The sequence below is a fragment of the Pinus tabuliformis genome, chromosome 4_2 (assembly GCF_031772625.1).
Source record: "Pinus tabuliformis cultivar Carrire ecotype Pingquan chromosome 4_2, CPIR1, whole genome shotgun sequence".
Lineage (NCBI taxonomy): Eukaryota > Viridiplantae > Streptophyta > Pinopsida > Pinales > Pinaceae > Pinus > Pinus tabuliformis.
This window is the reverse complement of record NC_142304.1, coordinates 87278022-87295357: the sequence shown is the minus strand read 5'-3', so window position 1 is coordinate 87295357 and position 17336 is coordinate 87278022.

Below are 17336 nucleotides of genomic sequence, written 5' to 3'. Positions count from 1 at the left end.
AGAAAAGAGTTGAAAGATGACTCCACAGTGACTTTTTCATGTGTTTACCGAGTCTGAAAAAAGTATAAAATACAACTCGTTTCACCATCGAAGTTGCGTAAAAGACCTGTCGCTGCACAAGAAGCAAGTGTAAAATCCATTTTTGACCAAAAATATATTAAAATATTCAAAAAACAACTTTTTAAACATAAATATAAGTCAAAAAGTTTATAAATATGGTGAAAATGTAAAAAATAGAATTACTTTTACTTTTTACCTCTTGCATAGTAGCAGTGGTCCATTTGAGGAGTGAGCTTCGAACAGTGATTACAGCCAATCCGTGCAACCATTTGAGATTTTGCTAGTTCCAGGTAAGAGGCGCTTCCTTTAGCTTCATTTTCATACCCGTTTTATGCATTTTGTTCCCTGATTGAGCCTCTGCAAGGAAGATTTTAAAATTTAGGGCTGCGGCCCATTAGCGCGGGTATCCGGCACGGATCCACGTCAATGGGGTGATTTACCCAAAGGTACCGCGCCATTGGTACGACTGTTTTAGAAACAGTCGCGCCAACCGCGTGACCTAATTTTTACCTTGAATTTTCTCATTATTTTTTAAATTCGTCCCGTTTGTAAGCTTACCAGTGTTCTAATAATGATTTATTCGTCCTTGTGGGTGCAGGAAACAAGCAAAAATGGTGTTGGAATGGAAAGAACGGGAGCATGATGTCGTGGATGCCTTGGCCATTGAGGATGAGGGATGTATGAATGCTTTGAGAGACTGTGGTCTCAAGAAGTTCTTCCTTACATCTCATCTATGAGCTCAAACTAAGTTATTACAGTTAATAGTGGATGCTTGGGATGTTGATGACCAAGTATTTCCCTTACGGGACCAAACCTTAGAGCTAGATGTATCTGATGTGTACCTCATTACTGGGCTGTCACGGAGAGGGGCGAGCCCTATTTTGACCGGAAGCAGGCCTTCCGGAGAGAAGATAGGTGAAGTAAAGGCTCGAGTGTGTCCAGAGGCACAATTTGGGAGAAACAGTTCCAAGGTGGATATCGCCACCATCCAGGACTTGGTTCTTAAGGTGATACTGTTCACCATCACGCGTGAAGCTGGGGTACATGTGCCCCATGAGGCGAGTAAAAATCATCTGTTACTAGTGACAGAATGCCTCAGCCCCACCATCTTTGACTGGGCTACAGCTGTGACTACAAATATCAAAAGGCAGCTTACAATGTGTAAGCGCAGAGAAGTGAAATAGTTCGGGTATGGCTCGATTGTGGTGTCATTCTTCCTGGAACGATTACCCTTTTTTCAGATTCAGGGAGCTGTAGTGGCTGATCCATTGCCACGAGAGCCTAGGATGGCTCGCTGGGCAGCTTTTATGCCTAGAGGAGGAGGGGGCCAGCAGATGTCTTGGCGGCCCGAATTCTTCATATGGCTCCGCTGTTAGCTGATCATGGTAGAGGATTGGCCATACGCGGGGACCAATTTCATGGGGGATCCAGACCTCCCACTGCCAGAGGAAGAGGAATGGGACGAGGAGTTAGGTATGATCTCTTCTTTTTTTTATGTTTTATGTATTTTCATTTCTTTTTTGTGTATACATGCATGTTATGATGACAGTCGTACATATATGCAGATGTAGGCCTAGAGCGACCAGCTGGCTTGTCTCCTATAGCGCGGAGGGGCCAACCCGCAGCTGACCCTCAGGCAAGGGGTGCCGTGGGGGAAGAGCTAGTGCAGAATCTCGAGGGACTCGCCCGAGGGATTCCGGGTTACGCTAGATTGGCGGACGTGCCTTTTGCATACTAGAGGCACATAGTCGGGGTGCCAACTCGCATCCATCGTCTGTTGAGACGCTTGGTGCGCGCGGTGACATGCTATCATGAGCACCGCCGCGACTAGACTTCTAGGCTTTTTCATGCATATTTTTTGAGGGACATGTCGTCCCAGGATGTATCGGGATGAACATATATTATTTTTTGGACTATGTAATGCACGCAGTGCAAAACTTTGCAACACACACACACACACACACACACACACACACATATATATATATATATATAGATATATATATATATACATATGCCTATGGTTTATTATTGTGCTTTTATATGCTTGCTTGTAGATAATGTGTTTAATTGTCGTCGAATATGCTGATATGTGATGAAGTCAAAATTCCTTTCTAACAATTTAACACGTAAGTACAACCTTAAAATGTGATGGTCTCTGACGGAATATCGCCCATTGAGCTGATGGACGACAAGTTGAGAGTCTAGGTTAACAAGAAATGTACGAATACTGAGATTAATCGCCTCGGCTAATAATTCAATAACAGCACTATATTCAGTGACATTGTTTGTAGTACAGCCTAAACACACACCTTGAAGATCTATCAACTCACCGTGAGGATCGTAGATCACCCACGTTGCAAAGGACAAATTGCGAGTGTTGCGGCAGGTTCCATCAGCGAAACCAACATAAGGTGCACCCGACATCTGCACAAGGAGCAAACACACAATAAGAGGCAATCACACCTTCACACCAAACTGAAAACATGAAAACACACACACACACACTCACACGCATGTCTAAATCGAAGTGCATGAATCACGCATAGTACTTTTTCAAGTACAGCCCCATTGTGGGGCTTATCAAGAGGATTACCTTCGTAGTCAACTAGCTCATATGCCCCTTTCTGCAACACTTTCTTTATAATATAAGGACCTAGCCACATGGGCTTGAGTTTTCCTGCCCCCAGCTTGTCATTTTCTTGGTCATATAGCAGGACTAGATCTCCCTCAACAAAGGAACGAGGATGAATGGTATGGTCGAAGTGAGTTTTGACTCTCTTCTTTTGAGCTTCGATGGCTAGAGAGGCTAGGCAACGGGTCTCGTCCAACCATTCTAGATAAAGAATCCATTCCTCTACCGGAGTAGTGTTGGGAAGCAACTCGACGGCTATTTTCAACAAAGGAATTTCACATTCTATAGGAAGGGTAGCCTCCAGTCCGTAAACTAGTTGAAATGGAGTGAAACCGGTGGCGTCCTTCACAGAGGTTCGATAGGCCCACAAGGCAGGGAACAACATCAGATGCCAATTAGACTTATGCATGTCAACAGTACGTTGAAGCATCGTAACCAAAATCTTGTTAACGGCTTCAACCTGGGCGTTAGACTGAGGATAGTACGGGGTTGAACTATCATGTCGTAAGCCTAGTTGAGTTGTCAGCTCGGTCATCATGTGATTACGGAAATGCTTTCCGTGATCTGTGACGGTGGCCTGTGGAACTTCGAACCTTGTAATAACATGATTGAACAAAAACTGCGCCGCTGTATGACCGTCTTCAGTTAATGTGGGCATCGCCTCGACCCATTTTGTAAAGTAATCGACGGCAACGATAATAAACCCATGCCCCCCGGCCAAGCGAGGCTTACAGGTCGTATAATCAATGCGCCATTTTTCAAAAGCGCCTATAGTGGCTACAGGGTGTAGCGGAGCTGGTGGCGCATGCATCTTCCGATGGTGTATCTGGCATGCATGACATGAGCAGACGACAAGAATGCAATCCTTAAAAATGGAGGGCCAGAAATAACCAGCGCGAAGGATCTTTTGAGCTGTGGCATATCCGAACATGTGACCACCACAGGCGCCAGAGTGGGAGTCATTTAGGACTCTCTTAGCTTCCTCGAGGGTTAGACATCGGCGGAGGACAAAGTCAATGCCGAGACGGTACAGGGTGTCCCTTATAATATGATAGGGTTGAGACTGATGGCGGATCCACCGCCGAGCATCTTTGGATACAACGGGGCGGAAGGAGGACATCTGTAAATAGACAATAATATCCCCATACCAGGGATCAAGGGGGCTGATCAGAAAAAGAGTTTCGTCTGGGACATGATCTTCTGAAAGAGAGGGTGCAGAAGGAGATGGAAAAGAACAAAGTAACTCAGCAAAGACCAAGGACGTCTTAGACTTGGCAGCAGTAAATTCCAAGTCAAACTCTTGGAGGATTACGATCCATTTTGAGTATTTTCCCCCCAGCAACTGACGTGAAAAAATGTACGTCATCGGGTTGCAGTCAAAAATCACAGTCGTGGTGCGTAACAAGATATAATTCCAGAAGCGTTGGAGGGCACAAACGACGACCAATGCCAACTTCTCGACGTAATCGTATCGAGTTTCCGTATCCAAGAGGTTGCGACTGAGATAATATATGACGTGCTCATTGCCATCATCGTCGTCTTGCATGAGAACCATGTCGATAGTGGTATCGGCGGCGGCTAGATACAGAGTATAATCACGGTGGTAGTTCAGAGGTCTCAATAGTGGAGCAGAGACAAGGAGACCCTTGAGACGCTCGAAAGACTCCTGAGCGATAGCATCCCAATGAAAGGGTGTATCTCGCTTCAATAACCGTGTAAAACCTTTAGCCACCTCATCATAGTTTAGAACGAATCATCTTAAGAAATTCGCTTTGCCCTGCAAGCTCTGCAACTGCTACAAAGAAGCAGGGGTAGGAAGATTCAGAATAGCCTCGACTTTGAGGGGGTCCAGACGGATGCCCTCTCGGGAGACGATAAACCCGAGTAGTTGGTCTGATTCAACGCAGAAGACACATTTATGAGGATTGAGCCTGATACGGTAGTGTCGACAGCGGAGAAAAATTTTGCGAAGATGGGAAGGATGGTCCTGACGCTTGACTGAATGAGCTGGAAGATCATCCAGATACGGCTGTACAATGTGACGAATGTCATGAAAAGCATAGGACATTGCACGTTGGAAGGTATCGCTGGCATTCTTTAAACCGAAAGGGAGCTTCTTATAAGCAAAAGTGCCCCAAGGATAGATAAAAGCAGTCTTATGTTGATCAGCGGGTGCAATATTAATCTGGTTATACCCAGAAAAACCGTCCATAAACAAGTAGATTTCACTTCCTTCACACTCGTCAATAAGCTGATCGAGGAAAGGTGTGGGGAAGTTATCCTTAGGACAGGCACAGTTAATGTCACGATAATCAACACAGACTCGAATATTACCTTGCTTTTTGTTCACAGGGACTATATTAGAAACCCAATCCATGAGTGGAATGGGGTAAATAAAACCAGCCTTGAGAAGCTTTTCGACTTCTGCTTTAATGGTTGCAGCCTTTCGGGGGTGCACAAGGTGTAGGCATTGACGAACAGGCTTAGCACCTGGATACGTAGGTATCTCATGCACCCCTATGATAGGGTCGATGCCAGGCATCTCTTCGTAGGACCAAGCAAAGACATCACAAAATTCGTGAAAAAGATCGGTGTAGAGTTGAACTTCCTCTGGAGTACAAGTGACTCCAATATGAATGTGCTCGACGATCCCTGGTTCTAGAGAGATGTCGATGGGTTGGGTCTGCGTAATGTTTCCCATATTTTCTTCATAAGACACTTGATGAATTTAAATAGGTGTTTGAAGGGGCTGAAATGGGATACACGAAGCAAACCGTTCGAGACAGGCGATCATTTCCTGATGGGCAGGGAGGGACGAGGAATGGTGGTGATGATCTGACCAAGGGGGTTCCTCAAGAGACATGGTCTCTATGATGGCTTCATCGGAAGGAAATATTTCCTTTAATGGATCTGAAGTAGCATCATCTCTAAGCCAAGGGAAATGAACATACGAGTCGGGAACACCGCTCGGAGGAGCAGGTTCAGGAGGGGGAGCCTATGCAGCAACGATTTCGACGTATTGAGCTCGGTGGGACTCAACGACATCATATCACCCCAAGATTCCATCTGATTAGCGGGAGGAAGGAACCACGGATCAGAGCGCACATAAATCATGTTAATAGGAGCGAGATTAGGAGGTGGAAGGGGAAAGACACCCATCAGGGCAGGATCTTTAAAGAGTCTGACTCCCACACTCTCGAATGATTTGGAGGTATGCTCCACGAAAGGTACATTGCCTTTGGAAGAGGAGGTGAAGAAGGAGAGATGTTCCACCATGACAATCTTCCCCTGATGAGGGAAATGAATGACATGGAAAAGGGAGGAAGCCACAACTTTCATGGTGTATGTCCAGCTACATCCGAGGAGGAGGTTGTAGGTAATATTAGCATCAACAACTTCGACCTCCACTTCTACTATCTTTCCTTTCAAGGAGATGGGCAATGGTTGGAGGATACCATAAGAACAAGACTCTCTTCCATCAAAGGCTTCTAATGTCGTGGGAGACTAGCTCAGCATCGGAGAACCAATAGCTTTCCAATAGGCAACAGACATGATGCAAGTTGAGGCACCTTCATCAATGACTGTACGATGAATTGTTTTAGTATTGATAATGACCTGTATGAGGAAAGCAATTTGGTGAGGCAGTCTCGGTGTATGGCCCTCGAGGTCAAAAGAGATCAGATCCGAGTCAGCCGGGTCTATGCCACCGATGGCCGATAGCAAGGACTTCCTCTAGGAGGGGCAACTCTGGAGCACTTCTAAGGCAGACATAGCAGATGGAGCCTAAGCTAAGTCCTCAACGATGTTGTAGTGCTGGGCAACACGAGAATTAGGGTTGTAAGAAGACTTCTGGAGTACACCTTTTGGAGGGGGTCGGATAGTCGTCTCAGTGCTAGGTCTTTCGATGTGGAGTGGACCAGAACTAGACGGAGGAGTGCTCGAGGGGACCTCAGGCTCTTTCCCAGTGTGAGATGGATATTCTTTTACTCAAGTGGTGACATGGATGGGAATCGTCCCAACCATAAATACTTGAGAGCTGAATGAAGAAGAGGGTTGCAATGGATCTGCCACCATTTAAGTTTGCTGTGAAGGGAAAGGTTCTTTAAGCATAGCTGGAGTCCCAGGAGCACCTTTCAACAATCGACTAACTTTGGACCGCCTAGGGCAGTCTTTAGTGTAGTGATCCTCATAACAGATAAGACAAGGATACTTAGGTTTACGTTTGGCTCCTTCCTCGGGTGGAGGTTTAGGGGAGTCCTGTTTGGGCTGTTCGGATTTATTCTTGGCTTTCCCTTTCTTTTTCCCTTTCGAGGATTTATCCGCCGTGGTGGACTGGACGACGTTAACCTCGGAAGTGTTTCCAGAATTAGATTGACCCTGAGAAGTGTTTCCATTAGAAGCATTCTATTTTTGCTTCCTAGGGTTCGCGGATGATTTCTTTGAAGATGCGTTTACAGAGCCAATAACACCATCAACAGATGGTTTTGGCGGAGCTTTGGATGTTCCAAGTCTCGGGGTGTCTGGCAAATAATCATATAAAGTACCTGACTAAGAATAAACTAAGTCGAGGTACTGAGCATGCGCGATAGCTTGCTCTTTAGTCACACAAGCTCCCATGGCAATGTCTCGCGCGATTGCAGGGACAAAGGAGGTCGTGAACCAATCGGTTAGGAGCTAATCAGGAATCCAAAACTTGATCAAGTGACAACGCCGTCTCCATTCATGTATATGATCAGATATATGTGTGGCTGTGTCCTATTTGAGAGACGTAATGAGATGTGTCCCTGTCTCATACCGAATGGGTAATTGAAAATGAGTTAGGAATGCCATAGCCAGCGAGTTGAAATCTTGAAATGTTCCGCGATTCAACTCAATATACCACTTAGCGGCTGAGCCAATGAGAGTCCTTTGGAAGAGGTGGAGCCAGATGGAGTCATCAAGCCATGAGTTGGATGAGCACCAAAGGTGATAGGTCATGACATGGGCTTGAGGGTCCTCACCAGCTTTGCCATTGAATTTCGGGCAATCACTGGGTATCTTAGTTGGAACTAGTGGCCAATATGGATTATGAAGAATGGGATCATTCGTCAACTTGGACACATCTGGGAGTTCCAACGTTGCTAAGAAAGGCAACTGAGGATTAAAGGACATTTGTGGCTGTGGAAGAGAGGTAGTACGAGGGTTCCAACCAGGTGGTGGTTGCCCCCATGGACTTTGTCTAGATGGGCCTGGCCCATAAGGGTTCTGCCCATAGGGATTTTGCCCATAGGGGTTCTGTCCATAAGGATTTTGTCCATATGGATTCTATCCATAAGGATTCTGTCCATAAGGATTCTGTCCATATGGATTCTGTCCATAAGGATTCTGTCCATAAGCATACAGTTGACCCTGGGTCTGCCCCCAAGCACCCCATGGATTAGCAACTTGACCTGCATGTGCAACATACTGTTGCTGATAATTCTGGTAAGGAGTGACCTGCATTTGTTGATAATTTTGATAAGGGGTAAATTGAGTTTTCCCCTGGGGTTGCTGGTAACCATATGGTTGCTGAGCTCCATACTGAGCCTGATAAGAAGGTTGTGCTTGGTAAGAAGGTTGGGGTTGTGGCCCACCTTGCATCTGATAACCAATTGGAGTCTGGGGCCCAGAAGGATGTCCTTGAATAGGTTGAGCTTGGACCATCTGGCCGGAAGGTTGTCCTGGTTGGGTTTGGGATGAACCCGTTTACCCAGAAAGGATGAGCTTGCTGGGTACCAGGTTGTCCTTGAGCAACCAAGGGTTGTCCTTGTGGAACAGATGGTTGAGCGGGCTGGACGACCGGTTTACCTTGAGGTTGGCCAGCCTATCCAGAAGGATGACTAGGCTGGGCAGTGGGTTGGCCCTACTGTGCGGAAGGATGACTAGGTTGGGTAGTGGGTTGGCCTTGCTGTACGTAAGGCTGACCCCCTTGCCCAGAAGGGTACCCATGTTGGACTGTCGGTTGACCTTGTGGAATATAAGTTTGTCCTGCTTGTGCAGAGGGATATCCCTGCTGGATACTAGGTTGACCTTGTTGGATGTAAGGTTGTCCTAGTTGTACAGACAGGTAACCTTGCTGGGTACTAGGTTGCCCTGGATAACTAGAAGGTTGAGTCAGATAAGTTAAAGATGGACCACCAACGGCCGAAGGTTGTCCCTGATAGGGTTGTCCTTGTAGACCCCTAGGTTGTCCTGGGTAAGGCTGGCCATAATATTGCTGCCCTTGGGGGGTTTGCATATAAGATGGTTGGCCTTGGTTAGGTGGTCCCTAAAGCTGTGCAGGCCTTACTTGGCCCCCATGGAAAGTGGTGGCGTTCCAAGCAATGGATAATGGTACCGAAACCTCAACAAAAGGTTGAGTAGGCAAGGGTCGAGAAGGCTGAAGGTATTGGCCAGTAGAATCATAATAATAGAATGGACCTTGCACATTTGGATCCTGAACAGCTTGTCCATAGGCATCATACGGCCCCCCTCCTGGGATGGGCCCAGAAGAGGGTGGTGCACTTTGTGTAGGATCGACAACTTTGGGTGTGTGTGCCGGTTGGCCGCTACTCACTTGACCGTGAGGGGGACTAGCACCAGTGTTCAGAGATGAGGACGTTGTGACGGCACTAAGAACCGGAGTTGAATGTGCTACACAAACAGTTGGATTTGTTGGAACTGAAGTGACAGGTGTAGTGTGGACTCGTGAAACAAAATATCCCGAAGTGGGAGTGATATGGGGGTCCCACATACTTGAAGCAGGGATCCTGGCACTTATATTATCCCTCAATGACTTATAGCGTGAGGGTACCAGAGAAGTGGCCAGGATAGGAGTGTCGATATTCGACAAAACGGGTGTCTCACTCACTCTAGGAGATGTCTCATCCATGTGAGAGGTAGACATTGGAGACGAAACACCAGGGGGGGTAAAAGGAATATCATCCTCTTCAGGTTCCCAGATGGGGTTCCAATGAATTTCGTAATCCTCGTCGTCCGAGGCACGAGATTTGATCAGTTGGATACTCAAGATGACAGGAAGAGTATCACTTACAACCGGTACCTTAGGAGCAGCGGAAGACGGAGACCCTTGATCACTTGGAACGGGAGTCGATGGTTCGGCCAGGATGACAAACTTCAAACAAGACCTAAGGGAATCTAACGATAAAGGACCCTACTCAAACTAACGCACACAAGATCTAACCAGGTAATGTTAATCGTGGCCAAATAAATTTTAAGATGCAAGGACACAACATGAACTTTTCATGTTTTAAGAGTCAAGAAAAGGGCAAAAAGGTGACTCTAGTCGCCTTCGAATATTTTGTGAGCCCGAAGTGACAAACTGCTCAAGTGAGCCTTTTCTTTTAAGGAGTCTGAAAAGGATCAAAAGTGACTATTCTGGAGAACTAGGCAAAAGGGTTTACCAAATAAATCCGTAAAACTGCATATACACCTTGGAAATCGTATGAAAACCAAGGACTTCCCGTACGGCAGTCAATCTTCCCGAATGTTGTGTTCGGTGCATTACGGCTTGTAAGGTGGCAGAAACGGCTTCTTGTGGATAAAGGATGATAACCTAGTGGGGTCTCCCCTATATACGTGATGGTACGTGGGAGCTCAAGTCCGTGCTAGACCACTATCGAGTCACAAAATGAGGAATCACCCAACCATAATGTGAAACAACAGTGACTAGGCTTAACGACGCCAGAGCACGTCTCTAGTCTAGACCTCTAATCAGTGAGCGTTATGTTCCAATGCATTTTTAAGTTCATTCAGTTCATTTCATGGTTGATCTTTGATTAAGTTTTGATTTCCAGGTCCTACCGTATGTAATCTCTCACAATTCCCTAAATGCAAGCTATATGCCAAAGAATATCATTTCATTCGATGAATACTAACTACGAGAGAATTGAGAATTTTTCAAACAAACAAAATGACCACAAACAATCAAAAACCACTCTAATGCAGCTAATGGCAATAAACAAATCCTTTTTTTTTTTAAATCACTAATGAATGAAAAGCTTCTAATTTCAATTAACTAATCCAACGCAAAAGAGATTGTTCGTTTTCTTTTCAATGGCAAAGTGCACTAAACAAATTTTGAGAGATAATAACACCGAGAAAAAGAGACAAATTTCACTCAATGAGAACACAATAAAATCCCCAAAACACCAAGATAGTCCTTCAAACCAAGAAAACACAAAGACCTCTATGAGCTATGTGATCTAAGCCCAAACGAAGCCAAGTGAAATCCAAGCGGGAAAGAAGCAAATCACTTGAATATCAATAAAAGGCTTTGACAACTACTGAGCAAGTGCAAAAAAGTAATCACAAAGTTGACTGGACGATCAAAGAACCCAAGACTCCTACGAAAGGCTCGATGCACAAAGCCACTAGATGCCCTAGGGCTAAAATGTGAAATCGATAGAAAGAGGCAAACACTCGAAGGATGGAGGTCTAAAACCAATCAAGCAAGGATCAAACACACTCCAGTAATTGAAAAAAACATGGCAAGATACAAACCCAAGCTCAGAAGCCTCGAAAACAAGCAAATTGGAAAAGTTGACAGGCTTGGTGCGACTGTTAGGATGCAACTCGCTCTTTTATGGGATTGGCGCGGGTTGTCTTTGAGCAACTTGCGCCAATTGTCGCGACTGTAAGGCTAAAAAGTGCACTAATCAAGTTTGCTAAATCAAAAACAAAAACAAGCAATCCAGGGCTTGAAAATAGTATCCAGGCAGACCAGGAAGCAAGAGACGGCAAGAAATCTAACCCAGAAAGCTATCTAAGCAATCAAACAAGAAACCAAAGAGACAAGACTCCCCAGTGGATTCACCAAATTGTTGTGGAGGTAAATCCTCTTTGCGGATAGAGACGATCCCTACTAGCCCAGACCGGGTCTAGTAACAATCAAACAATGCTATCACGCAAGTTCCTAATTGAGAATTGAAAGTGGATGATGAGAACCTACTTGGATTCCAATGCTAATGTTCATAGAAGAGACGTCACCCTCGTTCCTTTGCCTCGGCTGGTCACGATCCCCACGATCTCCATGATTGGACACCTGCACATGCAAAGAACAACACGAATACAAGCATAAAATCTAGTAGATGCAATTATATATTAGTCAGAAAAGATATAACTCAACATCAATCATAGGACAATGAGAGTGGAACCATAATGATAGTCATCTATTATTGATAAATAACAAATAAGAATACAACCATAGTTATGACGTCAAATCCTCCTCTGGCTGGGTAGTCAGCTACACAAGTCTTACAAAGCTTGTTGGGATAGGGAACAAGCCTCTCTCTCTTTGGATGAAAATAATCTCCTTACTTAGATTTGGCCTTATGGGTGCAAAGAAGGCTCTTGCAGCTTCAAACTCTTGAACTCCTGGTATTCTCTATCACTATGCTAGAACTGGAACTAGCTTGCTCAAGGCATAGAGACAAGCTTTTATAGATAGAGAGGAAAGAGATAGGATCAACCACATTATTCATGGGATTGGCTTTATCACTTGGAAACTTCCATGAAAGGTGGCAAACCACTTCCCTTCTATGGAGATTCGAAGCCAAACCATCCTAGCTCAACATAGATTCAGTTGGTGAATGGGTTAAGGAGAACCTTTGGAAGCTTATTCGTTGAAAACTTTACTCAATTCGGTTGGCGCGAGTGCGACTCTGAGACAGAGTGCCAATGTCACGCCCTCTTTAGAGGATTTTCCTCATTGGCGCGAGCAGTGAACTGTGGACCCACACTAATGAAAAAAGAGCTGTTTCCATGGATATTTTGCAAGGAGATGTCTTCAGGGAAAATGAAGCTCATACTTAGAGGAATATGATGCAAGTGGTTTCAGGTCATGTCACTTCTCAGAGGTCCCGGAACGAGTCCTCCAGTGTGCGGGTGAGGGGTAATAGGGACAGTGACAAACGGTGACAAATTACTGTATAACAGAAGGCACGAGGGAGCATCAGGCAAACGGGCCACATGAACATGTAGAAGACACACGGGCGGTCACAACTTAGTATTTTTGGCACGCCCACGTGTGCCCGAGCACCCACACACGGCACGACACGGCCCGACCGGCCTTGTGCGAGCCGACCCGACACGGCCCGACCGGCCTTGTGCGAGCCGACCCGACCTGCCTGAACGCATTTGCACGGGCACCCACACACGACATGACACGACCCAACCCGAACAAAATTTGGGGTTTCCTTGTATGCACAACCTGAACAAAATTTGGGGTTTCCATGGGTGCGTGACCCGAACGAAGGCACAAGGCAGCGTCGGGCAAACGGGCTGCACGAACGTGTAGAAGGCACACGGGGGGTCATGACTTAGCATTTTTGGCACTGCCACGTGTGCCCGAGCACCCACGCACGGCACGACCCGACCCACCCGAACGAAGGCACGACGGAGCGTCGGGCAAACGGGTCACGTGAACATGCAGGAGGCACACGGGTGGTCATGCCCTAACATTTTTTGCATGGCCACATGTTCCCGAGCACCCACGCACGGCACGGCACGACCCGACCCCACTCGACTCGCCCGAACGCGTTTGCACGGGCACCCACACACGACACGACCCGACCCGCCCGAATGGAATTTGGGGTTTCCATGTGTGCACGGCCCGAACGAAATTTGGGGTTTCCATGGGTGCACGACCCGAACGAAGGCCCGAGGGAGCGTCAGGCAAACGGGCCGCACGAATGTGCAGAAGACACACGGGCAATGACAACTTAGAATTTTTGGCACGGCCATGTGTGCCGGGGCACCCACACACGGCACGTCACAACTCGACCCGCCCTGGGCGAGCCAACCCGAATCGCCCGAACGAAATTTGGGGTTTCCATGGGTGCACAACCCGAACAAAGAAGGCACACAGGCGGTCATGACTTGGCATTTTTGGCACGCCCACGTGTGCCCGCGCACCCCCACACACGGCACGACACGGGATGACTCGGCCTGCCCGAAGGAAATTTGGGGTTTGAACGGGCGCACGACCTGAACGAAGGCACGAGGGTAGGAATATATTTGACTCTAATACATAAATATACCTGGGGTAACATGTCCTTAATATCTTCAACATTTTCTTTTGACTCTTTATAACACTTTAACATGTGCTAGGCCTATTTCAATGAGCAAGAAACTCAATGACAAATATAATATATATATATATATATATATATATATATATATATATATATATATATATATATATATATATATATATATATATATTTATTTATTTATTTATTTATTTATTTTCTTGAATAAATACAAATATCAAAAGTACATTTATGAAGACCGAACCCAGTTACACTTTCTTCAACACCCCCTCTCAACTAGGGAGGTATTCATAAATCATTACAAGGTGTTTGGCTATTTTTCAATCTTGAATAATTCACATAAGAGAAACCGGATTGGCAACCCATCTGTTATAGCATCATATTAGCCAACATTGTTCATAGCAAGGCCTTGACTAACACCTTGGTCATTGTCTCTAAAGGTACATACCCACCCAGGTGTTCCCTGAGTATGACCTTCCAGGACAATTCTTGTCTTGGGTTCCCATCCCTCAAAGAATATCGCTCCTCTTGCCTACTCTTGACTTGGGTGCCCTACACATCCTCAAAGAGCATCAGATGCCAAATGATTGCCCAATCCTCCCGTTATTTCTTGCCAAGTGAAGACAAGAATGTTGTGTCTATCTCTTCCCCTTGATTGGGGAAGACATGCCCAAGTTTCCTCTGACAAGGAACTTGCCCAAGCTCCTTTGTAGTTGGGAACTTGTTAGAACTCCCTCTTAGCTAGGGACTTGTCCATTCATCAACAACGTCTTCTTCGTGGGTCCTTCAACCGCTTGATCTCCTTCTTTCCTTCGATGTCATGAAGTCTTTGTTTGAACTTCTTCTTGGCAGGGTACTGGCCATCGATCACTTTCCCCCCTGGTTTGTCATGTAATTGCTCCCTTCGTGGAAAGTGGCCTTCTTGATATATATCAGGTCCTTTTTGTCATCTAGCTACTCCTTTGTCACCTTGTCTATCCTTCATAACACTTATCACATGGATGCTTAGTTGTAGTCGCTTGTTCCCGTACTTTGATTTAGTGGCCCTTCGTGATATTGCTCTTCATCATGACATATTTGTAGAGTGGAAACGGTTATCTGCACCTTACTATCTCCAAGGCCTTCGTAGGTGTCAAGGGTCCTTTATCTTTTTCTTCCTTTGTCAGAGTTTTCGTGCCTTCTTTCGAGAGATGTTGAGGAATCTTGTCAAATACTTATTCTTTGTTACCGCGACGTTCTTCATTTGCTTCTTATTGGATTGATTGGTCAACCACCTTATACTCCTTATGAGAGCACTTCTTCATGTTGACCTTTACTCCACTGTAGCACATGCCTCTGAGCATGTCGTTGGCGAAAGAGATCCTTTTATTCTTGATCGTGATTCTAGAACTTTTCCCATGACCCAATCAATATATATGATGACATGACTTAAACTTTGATGCATACATACCTCACCTTGATTATGCTTTTATCATCGCGGCTTTATTTGATAGTTATCCTCGATTGGTGTAGCCTTTCTTGCTTCATCTGCTCTCACTTGTATATAATCCTTTCTTGAATCCCATAAATGGGACCCCCAATGAGACCTATACCCCCTTTGAAAGAATACTTTAAGCAAAGAGGTTGACTTAGTCATAGGAGGATCTTCCTTCTTTTGCTTCTTGTCATCTTCTTTCACTTCTTGAGTTACATGAGCTTCTTCCCTTTTTCTCTTGTTGTTGTTGTCCTTCTTAAGTTTAGGACAATCCCTTTTGTAGCATCCATACTCTTGGCATCCAAACCATTGGACTTTGGACATGTAGTGGTCCCAACCAATTTGCTACTTTCCTTGCAAAAAGACACTGAGGTATACTCAGAAGGGGACATATACTTACTTGATAGAGTTTGAGATGTAGTGAACTTGCTTTCTTCTTGATGGCTTGCCTTCCTTAGATCTTGATGTTGTTCAAGTTGCTTTCTTCAAATGGACTTGCTTGATGACTTGACTCGTAGTGCCTTTCATTCTTCAAGATGGTGTAGCTTGATGTAGGTCCCTCTTTGATTTGTTCTTCTTGTAGGTGCCTTTATACAAGGCGTTTCTTCTTGCTTTGTAGTCTTCCATGATGAATGACAGATGGTAGACCTTCTTGTCCTTGATGTGATTGAGACTTCTTGGCTTGACGCTTCAACCTTGCGGATGTTCTTGAGATTCCCTTTCCTTGATGTGTCACCTTAGCTCCGATACCACGTTGAAGAATCTGGGGCAATGGGGTATAGAGGGATTCTTCTAGACTTGATAACAATTTGTGAAGCTCTTTTACAATTTATCATGTTATCTTAATATTTTTCTCTTCTTATTAATGCATGTGTGTTTACTTTCATCAAACTAGTGCCAAAAACATAAGAACAAGAACACAATATGTTGGCTCTCTGCCAGGGAAAAACCTCTCTCTCTCTCTCTCAGAGGAAAACCCTTTCGTAAATTTCTCTCATTGAAGCTTCTTATTGGTCATTGTGAAGCCCTAGACCCTTGACAATAATATCCCCCAAGCACAAGTCGAGTCCTTCCTCCTCTCTACACTTTGTTCCTTCGACGCTTCGTTCCCTGGCACTCTGTCCTTCTTTCAACTTTTGATAGTCTGTGGTGCACTAGATCTAGAAGAGACTCCAACCTTTGATCCTTAGCGAGATCCTTTACCAATGAAGAAACCTTCATTCTCTTGAGCAACCGAGCCTTTTTCTTGATGTGAGGTTGCAGGCTCGATGTACACCAAGTTTACTGCACCTGGGGCGATTTCCATCGCAACGAGACATGGGAACCGCAAATTTCCCGCGCTTGGGATGCTTTCGACAAGGCGGGACATGGAATCCCCGGGTTCCCCGCAATTTGGCGACCTCTGTCAAGGAGGGACTGGTAGACCCCATGTCACGCTCCTATCCTAGTGGTAGTATTTCAACCACGCATAAGCGGGTGTGGCACCGCCGTACTTTTTCTTTTTACCAATACTTGAGTACACGGTCTGCGCCTACTTCAACACTCGGTCAATTTTCCAATAAGTGTTCTTAACAATGCAGTGAAAATAACTTACCATAAATTTATCTTCTTCAATTATTCTTTCAACCTGTCGTGTCATGTGGTCATGCTGCATTGGCCCGCGGCCTGCACGACACAACTCCACACCTGAACTGCGAACCTATCCGCCCGACTTTCCCTTCCGCGGTGCCCAAACTCTGCCCGTCGGTGCGGTCCATAGTGAGGGCGCACAACCCGGATGCAGTGTGGCCTACCTGCCTGGACGGTAACCCGCCCCGCTCTACCTGTCCACACTACCAAGCCTAACCCGCCCTCTGTAATCCGCCCGCCAGTGCGGCCCTCTTACCCGCGTCCTTCTCTTCCTTCCATTTTCGCCCAACTCCTTCCTTCGCACTTGTTCTACGATGTGGAAGTCTGAGTTCGATGTCCCTTCGTCGAACACCATCCTCCTTACTTATATGCATCCTTTCTCCCAAGGGCCGTGTCTCTTGAGGATAACAAGGGTCGGCTCCATCAACATGCATGCCTGGCTGACCTGCCACATAACCTCGACACGCCC